Here is an 18,530-nt window from a genome sequence, read left to right on the forward strand (position 1 = left end):
CTTCTTTGGGGGGAAGGAGGAGCCCCTGAGGTCCCTGGCTGGGAGCTAAGAACTCTCTAATCTTATCAGAAACCCTCAGCCAAAATCATTTCCTTCCGAAAAGATTTCCACAGATGGAAAATCTCATTCATTTACGACACTTTATTAATTTTAGATTCAAATTACCATTTCCTTCCTTATTTTGTCCCCAAATAGTTGGAAAGGACATCATGGTGAATCTGCAGCTGAGTTCATGTCTCAAGTACATATATCAGATACCAGAGGTGGGGGTGGGGGAATGCAAAACTAGCAAAGTCCTTGTCTCCCATAAATGTATACTCTGGAGGTACAAACAGCTCCAAAACCAAAGATAACAAAGAAATGGCATTCAGCATGTTGAAGGCATGACACAAGGATGGGCCACCTGAGAGTTCATCGAGATGGAACGTCAGATGCTGCAACCGGTTTGTGGAGGGGTCTCAGTTATTGGGATTAAAAGGTGGAACCATTTTTCCTCACAGTTGCTGCCCAATGATATACTCTGTCAAACCCATCCTTCCTCCCGACGAGGTCTCATAACATTTCAGTCACTTTTGACTTCCCAAAATGTCTTAGCTGAGACATTTCACTCTTGAACTTCAATTTCCCACATGATTCAAAGAGCTTCCCCCTTCCTGTACCCTCCCCAGCTCTAATTCCAGATCCCCCTGTGGTTCTAGCAGCTTGTTGTGCAGGAGGGGGTACACCTGCCCCTCACATGCTTCCTTACACTCCCCCTTCCCAGTCAGGGTGGGAAAGAGGAAGAGAGAGGAACTGACATCTTCCCTGACTGTGAGTTCTCAGCTCTTCCCATGGGTATCCAGGACCACTTTTCTAGGACAGAGAATGTGGGCTGTGGGCGGGTGGTCCATCCAACCTGCCCTGTTCAGTGAGGGGTCCTCTCTCTCCCCAGCAGCAACTCCAGGCGTCAGCAGTCATTTGTGTGATGTGGCCATCTCTTGGGTGCCTTCCATCCACATGGGATCCATCTTCCACACCTCCAGGTACAGGAGCAGCTTTGGGCCCATCTCTGTCCGGCAGTTCCAGGGTGACACCCTTTTCGACTCTCTCTTGCCCACATGCTGTGCTAACACAGATGCAAGTTAGCAGGCCCAACTAGGGGAGGACAGGCAAACACCCAGTAGAAGAGCACATCAGTCTCCCTTCCTTCCCACCCCATCCCTCGTCTTTACAAGTGGTTCTACCAAGACCTCCCTCCCTTCACAACAGGGACAGATGATGCCCACAGTTGCCTCTCTACACACAAGGTCTTGGGGAGAAAAACACAGTATTCTTAGACACACTGCATCACGCTTCCCAAAGGCACCCTCCCCACTGGCACATCTCTCCTTATATCAAGTATGAGGACTCGGAGAGGGGAAAAGGCAGTTGAAGGAACAGAGAGGCAATGTCAGACCAAGTCCCTGAAGTTTTTCAGTAAGCCATATGGATAAATGGCTGCTGCCCACTTTGGCAGTGTTCTGTATTTAGATTATTACTGCATGTAGACCTTTTTATTCCTGGCTTTGAAATCCTGAGACAACACACATGATAAGACATCCTAATGTAACGATTTGTATGAAATATATATATAACTTTTTCAATGATTCCAGAAAGACTGCAAATGTTGAGAATATTAGAAAGTTGGTTTACATCTCCCCTATCATCCATAGTTTTGAAGCTTTAGCTAAAATTTAGAGGCAGTAGCCATATGTCCCATTTAACAGCCTATTATATTTGGAAAAGAGACTTGACCCCTCACTTCAGGGATGAAAAATCATCTTCTGTGTTTCGTTTGACCTTCCTTAGCTACCAGATGTCCAGAAGTCCTTTAAATGTGCATAATTGTTCTTATAAAATGGAGAGAAAATAAAGCCAGAAATGTGCCTTACTATCAAAAATTCCTTCCTATCTTTGCTACGGGTAAGTAACCAACTTGAACTTATTTCCAAACAAATTATAGAGACTGGGGGAAAGGAGACCCAATGCCTTCCCCTTTGATACTTTTTGGCTAGGTAGAACCCCCCTCAAAACTAAATTTGTATAAAGTGTAACAATAGCCATGAAGATGAGGCTCAAATGCAATCCTTTCATCCCAAGTTAAAAACCTGGTATGGGGGTGCAGGTGGTGATATGAGGGATGGAAAAGACAGTGAACAAAACATTCACTCTTTATTCAACTGACAAGTATTTTTTTGAGCACTTGTTATATGTCAGGTACAGTGCTGGGCTCTGTGCCCTACTGACCAAACTAAGATTTGAATATCATCTTTGGATTTGTTCATTAAAATAGCATTGCCCTCAATCCCTATCAAAATAACACCAGCATTCTGCACATAGCTAGAATAAACAACCCTAAAATTTGTATGGAACCAGAAAAGACCCTGAATACCCAAAGCAATCCTGAAAAAGAAAACCAAATCTGGAGGCATCACAATCCTGGACTTTATGGTGTATTACAAAGCTGTAATCATCAAGACAGTATGGTGCTGGGACAAAAACAGACACAAAGATCAATGGAACAGAATAGAGAACCCAGAAATGAACCCAAAAATGAATGGCCAACTAATCTTTGACAAGGCAGGAAAGAATATCCAATGGAAGAAAAGTCTCTTCAGCAAATGGTGTTGGGAAAACTGGACAGCGACATGCAGAAGAATGAACCTAGACCACTTTCTTACACCATACACACAAAAAAAAACTCAAAATGGATGAAAGACCCAAATGTAAGATAGGAAGCCATCAAAATCCTAGAGGAGAAAACAGGCAACAACTTTTTTGACCTCAACCTCAGCAACTTCTTACTTGACATGTTTCTGGAGGCAAAGGAAACAAAAGCAAAAATGAACTATTGGGACCTCATCAAGATAAAAAGCTTTTGCACAGGAAAGGAAATAATCAGCAAAACTAAAGGGCAACCGACTGAATGAGAGAAGATATTTGCAAATGACATATCAGATAAAGGGCTAGTATCCAAAATCTATAAAGAACTTATCAAACTCAAAACCCCAAAAAACAAATAATCCAGTTAAGAAATGGGCAGAAGACATGAATAATTTTCTAAAGAAGACTTCCAGATGGCTGAAAGACACATGAAAAAATGCTCAACATCACTCATCATCAGGGAAATGCAAATCAAACCCACAAAAAGATATCACCTCATACCTGTCAGAATGGCTCACATTAACAACTCAGGCAACAACACATGTTGGCATGAATGCAGAGAAAGGAGAACTCTTTTGTACTGTTGGAAATACAAGCTGGTGCAGCCACTCTGGAAAACAGTATGGAGATTCCTCAAAAAATTAAAAATAGAACTACCCTATGACTCAGCAATTGCACTACTAGACATTTATCCAAAGGATACAAAAATGCTGATTCTAAGGGGCACATGCATCCCAATGTTTACAGCAGCACTATTGACAATAGCCAAGTATGGAAAGAAAAAGAGCCCAAATGTTCATCAGCTGATGAAAGGATAAAGAAGATGTGGCGTGTGTGTGTGTATATATCTATATCTATATCTATATCTATATCTATATCTATATCTATATATATAGATATATATATATAGATATATATATATAAAGTGGAATACTACTCAGTGACAAAAAAAGAATGAAGTCTTGCCATTTGCAACAACCTGAATGGAACAAGAGTTATTATGCTAAATGAAATAAGTCAGTCAGAGAAAGACAATATCATATGTTTTCACTTATATGTGGAATTTGAGAAACTTAACATAAGATCATTGGGGAAGGGAAGGAGAAAAAAATAGTTTCTTACAGAGGAAGGCAAACCATAAGAGACTCTTAAATACAGAGAACACACTGTGGGTTGCTGGTGGGTGTTGGGTGGAGAGATGGGCTAGAAAGGTGAGGGGGATTAAGGAGGGCACTTGTTGGGATGAGCACAGGGTGTTATATGTAAGTGATGAATCACTAAATCCTATTCCTGAAAAAAATATATATATATTGAAAAAAATAAAAAATAAAAAAGCAGTATCCCTCACTTTCACAGATGGCAAAATTTTCCACTGTTTCAAAGATGGACCTTTCCTACATTTCCCTAGCAATGAATGGAGATCCAAATTCAAGCTGTGTTACCCAAAGAGATCTGTATGTTTGGTCAGTTAGTACTCCGTGTCTGGATGTGCAGCTTATGAAGGTTTTAGGTATAGCTGTAATGCAGGTGTGAAGTTAGAAAGAATTCTGAGGTGCTTTCACTCCATGAGCAGCTAACAGGTTCCTCTTGGACTTGGTGTTTGCTTTGTAGCCATCTGATCTCAAGTTCTATTTGCTCTTTGCTTGGCCGGAGCCTTGGTCAGGCTGGAAGGTTGGCCATGACACTGTAGATGGGCTTATTTTTCACAAAACAGAGAATGGAAGAAGGGTTCCTGGCTCAAGAAAATGTATGCTGTCATAAAATATTACAACTTCTCATGGACTTCACTTAGGGCTTTTTAATCTCAGATCCATTTCCTCCTAATATGCAGAGATGCAAAGTGATGGGGAAAGACAGCCTAGGACTGAACTTCAGGATGTAGAAAGAGAAAAGACAATATTTCCATTGCTAAGTTCTTATTTCATAAAGCCATTTAATAACTGAGTATAAAATAAACAAAGCACACACGTATCTACTTTATTTGCACCTATGCCTCCCACTGTGATCAGATATAACTAGATGGTAAATCCAACTAACAGGCAAAAAAAACAAAAGGAAAATATTGAAGGGAAACTGTCATATTTTTGTTGTTTCTTCCTGGATGCATCATATTATATTAGGAAGAGCTCTTCAGCCAACAAACCCTAGCGGCTTTCTTTGAAGCTCGCTACTACTGTTGGAAGGGGCATTAGTTCAACTTACAAACTGCAGTTCATTTACTAAGGAACTTAGAATGAGGTGAAATCAGTCAACAGTTATTTACTGGGCATGACTATAAGCTGAACAATAAGTACTGGCCCATAATATTCATTAATCTATGGGATATAGCAATTACTACACATAACCATACTATTATTATTATGAAACAAGCATAAGACAGGATTCCCACTCTTAAGAAGCTTTAGCATCTATTTCAATAAATATCATTTTTTAACTTGCTACTTCTTACAGGAGGAGGCAAATCTACTTAGGAATAGATATTTGGGGGGCATCTGGGTAGCTCACTTGGTTGAATGACCGATTCTTGATTTCAGCTCAGGTCATGATCCCAGAGTCGTGTGATCAAGCCCTGCATCAGGCTCTGAACTGACATCATGGAGCCTGCTTGGGATTCTCCCTCTCCCTCTCCCTCTCTCTCTCTGCCCTTCCCCCACTTCATGCATGCACATGTGTTCTCTCTCTCTCTCTCTAAAAAAAAAGGGAATAGATATTTGGGTTTGAGTAATTATGACAAAAGTCCATTCTCAGGCCAGGCTCATTCACAAGGTATGTGAATGCACTCTATTGTCTTAATCCTTTCTAAGGTGGATACCATCTTCCACGTGAACTTGGACTCCAAGTATCACAAAGCACTGCATCTAATTTTGTTTTCATTTTTATTTTAGAGAGTAAGCATGCAAAAGCAGGGTCGAGGGGCAGAGAGAGTGAGAGTGAGAGAGAGAGAGAGAGAGAGAGAGAGAGAGAATCCTAAGCAGGCTCCATGCTCAGCACAGAGCCCCACACAGGGTTCAATCTCACGACACTGGGACCATGACTTGAGTCAAAATCAAGAGTCAGATGCTTAACCAACTGAGCCACCCAGGTGCCCCGGCACTGCATCTAATTCTGATTCTAAGATTCCAGGTTCTTGGTGAGGAGGGCCAAGAGATGCTGACTCAAGTTCACAGTATCTGACTTCAGAATAGAATCTGGTTTCCTCAAGTCTGCATGGGAGGCTTATCTTTACGTGAAAGCAAGGGATGTTACATAATCCTCGTTACTGCAGATGGCTGCTCCAACTCCAACAGACTGGGCATCACCACAAGGACAGGTGCTTTAATCCCTAAAGAAAACACTGAACAATCTGCATTTCTTCAATCAAGGAAGAAAGATTCTATTTAATGCATGTCGTCCAAATGACAAAGTATTTCGGGCAGCTAAGTAATTGGCCTGTACTATGGATATACTTGGGAATGCGATTTACTTTTTATCATCCTTGGTCAGGTCATGAATTGAAATCACAGTAGGAGCACAAGGCTGTCAGGGCTACAGCTAAAGAGGAAAGCAGGAGTTGGCTGGCAGAGCAACCGCAGCCAGCCAAGAAAACAGGCCAAATGAGGCTTAAAATGAAGTTTTCCTGTCTACATCTCACCAATTCGGACAAACCGGGGAAATAATTCTTCCCTTTTCCTACCCCACCCTCTTCCAGATGACATATACCATGGTCTCATTTACACTGATTATGACCATATCCACTACAACGGATGATCCTGCAATTACTCAGGTGGACAAGTAGGAGAAAATCTGAATTCAGAATCAGATTGCATTTTGGCTCCACTACTGACCAGGGGTTGACCCTGGGCAAATCACAACTTCTCAGAGCTTCCATTCTGCTATCTGTTATATAAAGATAACACATGACCCTCCTGTCTCATCCAGGTGTGCTAAGTCTTTTTTCTCTTTCCCTTTAAAGTCAAGCTTCTAGAAAAATGGAATAGTCACAGTCTTGATTTCTTTTCCTCTCATTCACTCCCCAACCCAAAATTGACCCTCCACTGGAAGGCTCTGACATCACTGTTGTTGAATATAACAATGCTCTACAAACTGTCACTTACCCTCAAGTACTTTGGGCAATACTGAATGCCACTGTTTTACCACTTCCGTGGCAATGCACTTTTCACGACAAAATCCTTCCCATTGTCCCCTTTAACTCGGGCTCCCCATGGCTTTGTCCTTGGGCTTTATTTGTTTAGTTGCTTTTTTTTTCATTTTTTTCCAGTTTCATTGAGATGTAATTGTCATATAATATTATGTAAGTTTAAGGGGTACAACGTAATGATTTGATATAGGTACATATTGTGAAATGATTACCCCTAGTTAACATCTATCATCTCATATAGCTAGAAGTCTTTTTTTTCCCTTGTGATGAGAACATTTAAGATCTACTCTCTCAGCAAAAAAAAAAAAAAAAAAAAAAAAAAAAAAAAAAAACTACTCTCTTAGCAACTTTCAAATATGCAATACCTAACTACAGTCATCATGCTGTACATTACATATCCAGAATTGATTCCACATCAATTTGGTTAAGCTCATCCAGGCTATGGATTCAACTACTATCCATGAGTTGGTAACACTCCATGTGTCATGTAAATCCAGGTGATTTATCTCATTTAAATTTATCTCAGATATTTATACCTCATGTGTATATATATATATATATATATACATATATATATATATATAATGCATATCTCATCTCTCATGTAAATTGATTTCATGTTATATCATATAAATTGATCTCATGTAAACCCAGGTGGTTTATCTCCAGGATTACCACTCTCCTAAAGTCCATTCTGCTTTTGGAACTACCCTCCCGAATGTCCTAGAGCTCGCAAAATTCAGAAAACCTAAAACCAAATTCATTTTGTTTATCTCCCCTTTTCAAATTGTTTCTCCTCCTGTGTTCCCTCCAACCATCTAAAATCTGGTACCCATCTATGATCTGTTTTCAAGTTTCTATTTCCAAAGTATTTCTCAGATATATCTTTTACCTACTTTCTTGGTCCAGGTCCTTTTCATCTCTCGAATAGACTGTATTACAAGTGCCTATAAATTAATCCCCCTTCTCTTTTTTAAAATATTTTTTATGTTTATTTACTTATTTTGAGAGAGAGAGAGAGAGCGCGTACATGAGCATGAATGGAGAAGGGACAGAGGGAGGGAGAGAGAGAATCCCAAGTAAACTCCACACTGTCAGGGCAGAGCCCAATGGGGGGGCTCAGTCCCACAAAACTGTGAGATCATGACATGAGCTGAAACCAAGGGTCAGGCGCTTAACCAATTGAGCCACCCAAGTGCCCCTGCCCCTAATCTCCCTTCTCTTATGTCAGGTCCTTCTGAGGCATCCTCACATGGGTGCCAAAGTGGCTTTTCTACACAAATCTGATCATCTCTCTACCCCACCTTAAAATCTTTAGTGATTCCTATTACCCACGTGAATTGTGAGTAGAACAACTTGTGAGTATGGAACCGAATGTCCCTGTACATCCTGGCTTCTTTCCACCTCACCAGTATCATTTCTTGTATCTCCATTGGGTTATAGCCATTTTGAGATCTCTTCCCCTTCCACTGGCTGTAGAACAACGTTGTGGATTTGCAGTAGGATGTCTCTTTCTAGAATGTTCTCTCTTATTTTCTGCTTATTTAAATCCCGTTGATCCTTCAAGCTCAGTTGCCATATTTTCTTCCTTGTAACATGGTCCCTGGCTGTCCTCTTATTCCCATTCACCTCAAGTAGTTTAATTTCCTTCGCAATACCTTGTGCACACCTCTGTTCTAACATCTGTCACCCCATATTGTAGCTATCTTATTATCTGAGCTTTTCTGAGGACAGAGCACCACATCTTGTCTATCATTGTAATTATAACCCTGTCACAGCAAGGGTTCAGTAATTCCTGAATCTGCCCCCCCCCCCCCATTTACTTCAAATTCTCTAGCAATTACCTGTTGCCCTGGTTTTCTGGCTTTTCCACTATTGTCTCCCACCTAGATTCTCCCTCTTGACTTAGCCTTCTTAAACTGACAATCCAATTTGACAGTCTGCCCAGGTTTGACAGTGGTTGGCTCAAGGTGGCAGCCTGTGAATTCCTCTATTCAGATTCACGCTCCAAGAGAGGTTAGCGCCATCTGGTCCCAGTTTTCTAGGAGGGCAGCCCAAACCCAGTGCCCTGAACACCCACCTGTAGGTGTGGGAGACAAAGAAGAAAAAGGGACAGGCTGGGCTAATTCGAATGCCATTATCTCATTTTCTAACATCAGCGTTTCAGAAAATGATTACGTATAAAGATAGCAGGTGCTCTGCCAACAAGCATCACTGCACTGCTCGAAGAACAGAAAACCAGAGTGAACTGGAATAACTATAGGGAAAGAAGAGCAAGGTATGGTTTAAGAAAAAAATGAACAAAATTGTTCTTATCCTGCACTCCTGTGTGGTCTGTCATGATGCAATTGAGGGATGAGGATGTCTGAAGTCAGACCAAACAGTCATCTATTATTCAGTTTTGCTAGGCTGTTGCTGGAAGGTATGTGAAGGTAAGTATCTAATTAAAATGCCAGTCTCTTTATTGCCTATTCTTAGCTTTGAAAGATAATGAATGCTGTACCAGCAACGTGTAGACTATTTTGCTTAATGTGAAAGTCAAAAAAAAACCCACAAAGATTTAGATGGTTAACTGGGACATGTAATAGAATAAATTATAAGAACATACTCGCTGCATGCTTCCAGTCAATTCAAGATTCAACGGTCCTTAAACGTGAGACAGGAAACCATCAACACCCTAGAGAAGAAAAGAGGCAATAACCTCTTTGACCTCAGCCACAGCAACTTCTTACTTGACATATCTCTGGAGGCAAGGGAAACAAAAGCAAAAATGAACTATTGGGACCTCATCAAAACAAAAGTCTTCTGCACAGTGAAGGAAACAATCAGCAAAACTAAAAGGTAGCCGACAGAATGGGAAAAGATATTTGCAAATGACATATGAGATAAAAGGTTATTATCCAAAATCTATAAAGAACTTACCAAACTCAACACCAGAAAAACAAATAATCCAGTGAAGAAACGGGCAGAAGACATGAATAGACACTTTTCCAAAGAAGACATCCAGATGGCCAACAGACACATGAAAATATGCTCAAAATCACTCCTCTTCAGGGAAATACAAATCAAAACCACACTGAGATACCACCTCACACCGGTCAGAGTGGCTAAAATAACTCAGGAAACAACAGATGTTGGTGAGGATGTGAAGAAACAGGAATACTCTTGCACTGTTGGTGGGAATGCAAACTGGCGCAGCCGCTCTGGAAAACTATAGAGGTTCCTCAAAAAAATTATAAATAGAACTACGCTATGACCCAGCAATAGCACTACTAGGAATTTATCCAAAGGCTATAGAAGTGCTGATGCATAGGGGCACGTGTACCCCAATGTTTATAGCAGCACTTTCAACAATAGCCAAATTATGGAAAGAGCTCAAATGTCCATCAACAGATGAGTGGATAAAGAAGATGTGGTTTATATATTCAATGGAATACTACTTGACAATGAGAAAGAATGAAATCCTGCCATTTGCAACAACATGGATAGAACTGAAGGGTATTATGCTGAGTGAAATAAGTCAGTCAGAGAAAGACAGATACCATGTTTTCACATATATGTGGAAGCAGAGAAACTTAACAGAAGACCATGGGGGAAGGGAGGGGGAAAATATAGTTTCAAACAGAGACAGAGGCAAACCCGTAAGAGACTCTTAAGTACAGAGAACAAACTGAGGGTTGATGGGGGAGGCGGGGCATGGGAGAGGGAAAAATGGGTGATGGGCAATGAGGAGGGCACTTGTTGGGAGGAGCACTGGGTGTTGCATGTAAGCGATAAATCATGCAAATCTACCCCTGAAACAAGAGCACACTGTATACATTCATTGTATATTAGCTAACTTGACAATAAGTTATATTATAAATACATACATACATACATACATAATTTTAAATTAAAAAAGAAGGTTCAGTGGTCTTACACCAGATATGCTGAAATAAAATGTATAAATTAAAAATCCTAGCATTTGGAACTGTTACAAAAAACAAAACTGTGAGATTTTCTAGACTTCATCCATTAACAATAGAGAATTAAGCATACGTCAGGTTTGTCCCAAATAAGCCCAAAGAGAACTTATTAAAGGAACTCATTCCAGCATTTACCCTTGGAGTACAGTACTTCTTCTAAATGATAGCTTTGAAGCCTGCTGGAAAATGTTTAAGCACTTACTATCACCCTGCACATTACCAACAGGACCACTGCTGTGAAGCACACGACTGTGTGGAACTGTGCAAAGTCTGCAATGGTCAGCTCTACGGCTGTGGTGTGATGGTGCCCCCTGGAGCTGGGCAGTAGACCTGGTGTGCCTTGAATCGCTTCTCTTTCCAAGCCTCAGTTCCTTCATGTGCAGAATAAGGCCTCATATAAGGGCATTCAGAGCATCTACCTAATTTTGAGTCACTGTTAAAATGAAGGGAAACAATGCACGACAACGTTGAGCATGAGCTCACGAAATGCTCATGATATGATGATGATCACGCTTCTGTTTCAGGAGAGCTGGGCCCAAACCTGGTTTTCGAAGCGAAACACCACTGCAAGGTTTAGCACTTTCATCAGCCACGTTAGTATTCATGTACCTAGAGCACAGACATTCAAACCAGTGGTGTTGGGATATTCCTTTGTCATATAGTCATGTTAATAAATCTTAATAGCAATGAGGGTTAGAAATTTATAAGACCTCCTATTATCTGGGGTGAGAAAACCATCTGAGAGGTGAGAAGAAAGAGAAAAATAAAAGTCTTTGTAGAGATCGAGTCACCTTGTCTGGAAAGCCTAAGGTCAGATTGGTTTAATTCATACTTTCAAGGGGTTTTTACTTTTGACTATCTCTTCTTGCATCATGTGTATGATTCCCTGTGTTCGTTTGATATGGATCTAGATGGAACTCATTTAAAAACTCCACAAAATTAAGAGATTGATTGCTTTTTCTAATGAAGAAAGGTGGAAGCAAAAGACTCAGCATGAGACAAATGAGGTAATGATTAAATTGGGAGTCCTCGGTGAAACAGCTCACTCTGCTGAGATTTCATAACAGAATTCAGGCTGCGTCCTTGGAAAAGCTTTTCCTCTTAACTTTAGCCTCTTTGGGAAATGGATTTGTTGGGTCCTATCTCTCTCTCCTTCTAAAAAGCAAAATCACTAAATGAAAATACAAACTTGTACCCAGAGTTCTATGGCAAGTGGAAGGCTCTAGTATAGAACTTAGTGTCTTATGATTCTTTACAACTATAAAATGCCACTTTATTAAGAACTAAACCACCTCTTTACTGCCAGCGTTAACTTTCCAGTTACACACTTTGAGGCACCTACTTCTTGTTCCCTGCTTTATTCTTGTCCCCTGTGCCCCATGTTTTGCTTCTGTCATGACCACAGCATAACAGGCCTTCATTAAAGGACTCTCAGTTTCAAGATGTGAACTGGACACATACTACACTCTTTATGTCTTTCACCAAACACCAGAAATGACAGGGTAATATATATGTGCATATTCACACATGTCCTACATCTACACACACACGTGTGGTATGTGTGTATAACAAGATAATACACAACCATGTGGAGAGACTCTAAGTTGAGTTAAACCCCCTAGAAACTTAACAATACCCCCATAGACTAAAAAACAGAGGCTAGATTTAGGGAAAAAATACATATGGGATTCCTGTGAGATTCCACCTGGAAGTCAGCCAAAATTTGGGGGAGCCCAAAGTCAGGACCAGAGGTGGTGGGGGCTGGGAGGGGAGGGCCACCTGACTGGGAGCCTCACTGAGTTCCACAGGGCTGTGCTCAAGTCACCATCTAATCTATCTCTATTGTCTACTTGGATGCTTCTTGCCCAAATAGGATCCTCTTTCCTCAGTTTCCTTCTCCTCCCCACATGCTGGCATTTGTTACTCCTCTCCAGCAGAGGGCACCTGCCTCCAAGGTCCCGTTCCAGGGCCATCTTGTCCAAGTTTACCTTGTTAAATCTCCTACTGGTCAAAATCATCACTCATCCATATCTGCACCTGATACTCACACACTGTTCATCTTGCCTAAAACTATGCCATTCCCCAATCTTGGGTTTTTTTTCAGAAGAGATATTTGTTATTTGTAAAATCTCCTTTAGTGTATGATCAATGTCTTCAGTGCTGTTATGTCTACAAATATGCAATACTTACAACAATAATACCATTATATTAGAATAGCATTCCCTAAGCACTTTATTACGTGAGATGCATTATATGTATATGTGTATCCATCTATACCTGTGTGTGTGTTGACAGAGATGTGTGTGTGCTAACCACCATATGTAAGGTAGATATTATTATCTCCAGCTCACAAAAGAGGAAATGGAGGCTCACAGAGATTTACTGTCCCAAGTTTTACAGCTAATCAAAGCTCGAGTGTGTAAGCACTACACAAAACAGGTGGCTGCACCCATTTTTTAGAGTTTTTTAGAATTTCACTTTGAAATTCTATTTTTAGGATTTCATAGTGCAATTTCTGTCAATATAGATTAACTAGGAGGAAGCATCAATGCAAATTGTCACTGACGCCACATAACAATTTAAACATTATTCATCTCAAAAATATTTCATTTGTTTTCCACACCCTTTCATGTGGTGATCATCACATAGTGTCAACATGCAAAGCTGACCAGATCCCACAGATCTGAAACATCCTTCTGCTTAACTCCACATGAAGTCTTCTTCTTATTTGGGTTCTACCTTCTTGGCACTTAAAGTTCTTGGATTCATTCTCTGGTTTCGTCTCGTGAAATCCCAGTGGGTATCATTTTCACAGAGCTTAACTGAACCCAAGTCAAAGTTTACCCTGGGAATGTTCTGATGGAGCTAGTAGGAGAGACTCCTCAAGGATTTTTGTCTCACAATTATCTCAATATTTAGATAATCTTTGAACATACACTTCCATATCAATATCCCAAACAAACCAGCATCTGTAACCCTGATGAAGTGATGGTCCATGTGTTCCAGTCTCTGGAGCACACGGAGTTTCACAAATGTCACTCAATGGTCATCCTCTGTGAGGCTGACCTGTATATAAAGCTCAGCTCTTTATGCCCATAAGAAATCTCACAGTGGAGATACCCTTCTGAGGCTGATTCTGTTCACCCTTGAACTTTTTCTAACCATAATGCAAAGTCCTTTTCTTCAGTCTTTGATGTATCACGTTTCATTTCTGGCAAATAACCTACCAGTGCTTCTAAATTCAGTCTATATGGCCACCACCATGTCCCCATGGGATCTAGTTCTGGCATGAGGATCTGGTCAACTAAGGTTGGAGTTATTCACATCTGGCTTAGGCTCCTCTGAGGAGCCACAGAGGTCTATCTCCTTGAGAAATTGGATATCCATGGATATTGGGATAAAACATAATTTTCATTGCACTGTTTCTTAAAGGATTCCTTTAGACTTTCTCAATTTAGTGAACTCATGTATAAGTTTAGTTCTGCATCTGGTACATCCACCCCAAGTAGAATATCATTGACAACCTGGATTTCAGCCTACCCACCAGGATGTGTTTGTTGCTATCCCTGCTGCCATCAAAGCTGCCCTCCTCTCCACTATCATCATAAAGTCTGTTAGCCATGGTAATAGGGTGCTCTTGGGCTGGGTATAAAAATGTGCTCTTGGCTCAGGTGACAAAGCAATGACGTTATACTAAGTTTCAGCTGAGTACTGAGAGTACTGAGTACTCTCTGAGTACTGAGTACTGAGAGTACTGAGAGTACACTGTTGGACAAGCCCCCCAAGAGTAGCCCTGCTAGAGCTACAACCTTTGTGTTTCATGCTCTGGGAAGAATCCCAAAGCGCAGTTGATCAGAATGGTAACAGTGTTCTGAGATTCAATGCTCTTAAAAAGGAGACTGCATCCTCTGCTTGCATCTGTCAAAGGACATGAGGAGGTTCTGATACACAACCCCCATGAATACATCTTACAATCCTTTCTTCATCTGGCCAGTTGTCTAGTTGTCCACACACTCCTGAGCTCCTCACTCACCAATTCAGCCCTAAAGCAGGGAGAAACTTCAACTCATCCACCCCATCCTGAGCAACTTCTGATGTCTCCAGCTCCCTCACTCTACCCTCTTACTTCAGATTCACTGGACCCATCCTCCCCTGCCAGTGTCCTCATTGTACATCATCAAAATACAGGAGGTAATTTGGCAGTTAAAGGGCAAGTGGAAATGCAGCAAGCAAGATAATATTTTCCTGTGTGGATTGGGGGAAAGGACAAAGTCTGTGAACACCCACATCAATAATTTTCTTCAATTATTTATCTACTTATTGGTGAAAGATTAACATTTTAAGTTTTCCATTCTCCTACTCCATATTTTTTATTTCAAATAATTCAGATGTTAATCAGGTAAATATTAATTTATATTATATAACATGCGGTATTTTCAAATAGAAAAATATTTAATTAATGTCATAAGTTTCAAAACAAAAATTAAAAAAGTTACTTAAACATAATCTCTAACTTTCACAATTTCATTGCTTTATAATATTTTGCATATTAAGCCTTATCATTGTCTATTTTTTAAGTAATGTCTATACCCAATGTGGGGTTCAGACCCACAACCCCAAGATCAAGAGTTACACGCTCTAGTGACAGAGCCACCTGGCACCCCTCATTGTCTTTTTTTGTGCATTTCTTTCTCAACCTGAAAACACTTTTGAAGTCATATCTGTAATGAAAGTATGGAAGTGAACTACTTAAAAGCCTTGCATGTATGAAAAAGGTTTGTGAGGCCTTTGAACTTAGAATTATTGAATCAATTTCTCCTCAGAAGTCTGTAGCTGTTTCAGTTTTCTAACCTTTAATACTGTGGAGAATATTATCCTTCTTCCTTGTTGGTAATACACTTCCTTTGCCTGGATGATTTTAGACATTTTTAGTTAAAACTTGAAACTCAAAAATATCAACTATGGGCTAAGATATTTGTTAATTCTACCTTATACTTGGGGAGGTCTTTTGCTCTCATAATCTGTCTTCACTCCAGAGAATATGTGCCACTATTTAATTTACCCTTCACCCACCTCAGCCTCTTCTTCTGGAATTTCTAAATTGTAGCTCCATGTCTATTTTCTTCTCAAAGTTTCTGTCTATATTTATCTAAAGTTCTTGGAAAATATCTGAAACCTGTCCAAATTTTCTGTGCTCTTGATCTTTGGAAATATCTAGAATGATGCTCACACTCAAAGGAAGGTGATGGTATTTGTGGGAGATTCTGTTGGTTGCTTAACACGACATCTGTTCCAAGAGGCTTTCTCGATCTCCCCTGTGGTTCATGGCGGTGGCCTTGTGATGCCATCCTGGTGAATGAGATGCAAGCAGGGGTTTTAGGGGGGTACAGGGTGACTCTATAAAATGTTAGCATTCTTGATGAAAGAACAGATGTGACTGATACCAACTTTTCCCATTTATTCCTGCTTTCAACATAGACCTGATGCCTAGAAAGGCAAAAACAAACAAACAAACAAACAAACAAACAAACAAACAACCTGGTCACATTTTGTGACCAGGATGGAAGTCTAAAAGAACTGCAGAGAGTGTAGAGACACTTGTCATAACAATTTGGAATCAGCTAACCAACACAGCAGTTGCCTGCCCAAGATCTCTTGTTATATGAGATAATAAAAAGTTTTTATTTCATAATTCACTGTTAGTTAGGTATCCTTCTACTTGCAGCTGAACACATTTTTACCATTTCAGTATTTCTCTCTTAACAAAAGAAAATACAATCTTATGCCTTAAGAAAGCTCTGCTCTTCACTTTGAGTTATTTGGCTGATGGGCTCACTTTATCAGTCTCAACACAGATTTCACTGGGATTTCCCACAGAAAGATCATGGAGGACTTCTGTTCCTGCTAAGTCTCACCAGGTCGCATCTAGGAGTCTCTAGGGGAATCTCATAGATAGAGTCCAGTTTATCACCTCTCCTACTCCAGATACTGTTAATGTCTACTACCCATGAAGCCACAGAAGGTGCCTCATTGTTGCTACAGTGTTGGATGCCTCCCATTGGAATGCTGATGTTCATTTCAAGTAAATGTCTTCTGATGTCCTCAAATCTGCTGACTCTGAAGACATTAGAGCAGCACTTTGTTCTACACATAAATGGAAAGGATGCTGGTAATAACTACACAAGTTACTGAGCACTCGCTGTGCCCAGCCTAAATGATTTACACAGAGTATCTCACTTCCAATTAGCATATGTTACCTTTATTTTACTAATAGGTTAAGTAACTTGGCCAAGAGCACAAAACGAGTGGTGGAATCCAAAGTCAAATTCAGACTTGACTCTCCAACATCTAGCCTTCTTGCCCCCCTGCACTGTTACCTGGGACCCCAAGAAGAATGGAATGTTCAGCTGGGAGTTTCCATGGAGACTCTACGATAAAAAAGATATAAAATTCCAAAGTCATGTGTTACAACAGGTATCGACTAGTCAGAGAAGATTTGTGAAAGTAGAGCAACAGAGTATGGCGAGAACCACCAATTCCCCAAAGCAGAGGGGGGAAAGGGCAACTCTATTTCCTTCATCTAGTCTGCAGAGAAGACTTTCAGTGGGATCACCTGGAAAACTTGCCAGGTATTTTCCAAAGATGAGAACAAACAATGGACTAGAGTGTGACACCTGCCTGAGAAACCTAATGGGTTCTTGTCCATTGCAATGTGACCAGCTGGACACTTCAATTATAGGAGCAAGGTAAGCACAGTTGTGTTGCCCTTCCCTCCTCACTTTTATGAGTCAATGAATTCAGGAATGTTATCCATGAACCAAATGTGGGTCCCAATGGGACAGAGAGCTAGTAGGAAGCCTGCCAGAACACTAGGGCTCATAGACAAGTGACAATGAAAGAAGAGAGTTCATTACACACCTCACAACCAGGACAGCCCAGCAGGAGAACCTCTGAAATGCCAACAATGCAGGCATAGGACAGTCAATGTTCTACATCTGCCAGACTCAGAGAGCCCAAAGTCACCTTAAGACCTATTTACTGGGGCGCCTGGGTGGCGCAGTCGGTTAAGCGTCCGACTTCAGCCAGGTCACGATCTCGCGGTCCGTGAGTTCGAGCCCCGCATCAGGCTCTGGGCTGATGGCCCAGAGCCTGGAGCCTGTTTCCGATTCTGTGTCTCCCTCTCTCTCTGCCCCTCCCCCGTTCATGCTCTGTCTCTCTCTGTCCCAAAAATAAATAAATGTTGAAAAAAAAAATTAAAAAAAAAAAAGACCTATTTACTGAAACTCTCTGCGTTACCCTTTCCCACTGCAAATTCCAACTCCATCAGGAGGAATCAGTAGTAAGAGTAGCTAGTGAAGGGAGGGCAGGGGCAGGGAGATCAAGGAGAAGTCAACTATTCCCTTTTTCAGAGGGTAGGTGCCTACCCACTACAGGCCCTAACTGGAGAACAGGGAGTCTATATCTTGCAATGAAGAGTTTTCTAACATATTGGATTGAACATTTTAAACTATGGAATCAGGGCAACTAAGAGTTAACTAACCTTAAATATTAGTTACCAAATACTAATCAAGAGAGCAATAAACCAGTCCAGGTTTCATCCAGGGGTATGGAAAAAACTTCCTCCTCTGTATAAATTTTAAAGAACCAAGAGAAACAAAATAAATTGCATTCAGCTGTGTTGTCAACATATCAACACACAAATATACACTGTCTACACCTTCCTCAGAAACCCTAAAAAACACACA

General features: G+C 40.7%; 1 long non-coding RNA gene across 2 annotated transcripts in view; it reads right to left on the minus strand.

The window, feature by feature from the left end:
• Positions 1-293: 293 nt before the first annotated feature.
• The window catches only part of LOC115525407, a 39,805-nt gene continuing 21,568 nt past the window's right edge, over positions 294-18,530 (minus strand). For both annotated transcript variants that reach the window (XR_004344175.1, XR_004344174.1), the window contains one exon: positions 294-1,100. This is a non-coding gene — a long non-coding RNA (uncharacterized LOC115525407). The remainder of the gene's footprint in view (positions 1,101-18,530) is intronic.

Source organism: Lynx canadensis, chromosome D1, assembly GCF_007474595.2.
Source record: "Lynx canadensis isolate LIC74 chromosome D1, mLynCan4.pri.v2, whole genome shotgun sequence".
NCBI classification, from domain to species: domain Eukaryota; kingdom Metazoa; phylum Chordata; class Mammalia; order Carnivora; family Felidae; genus Lynx; species Lynx canadensis.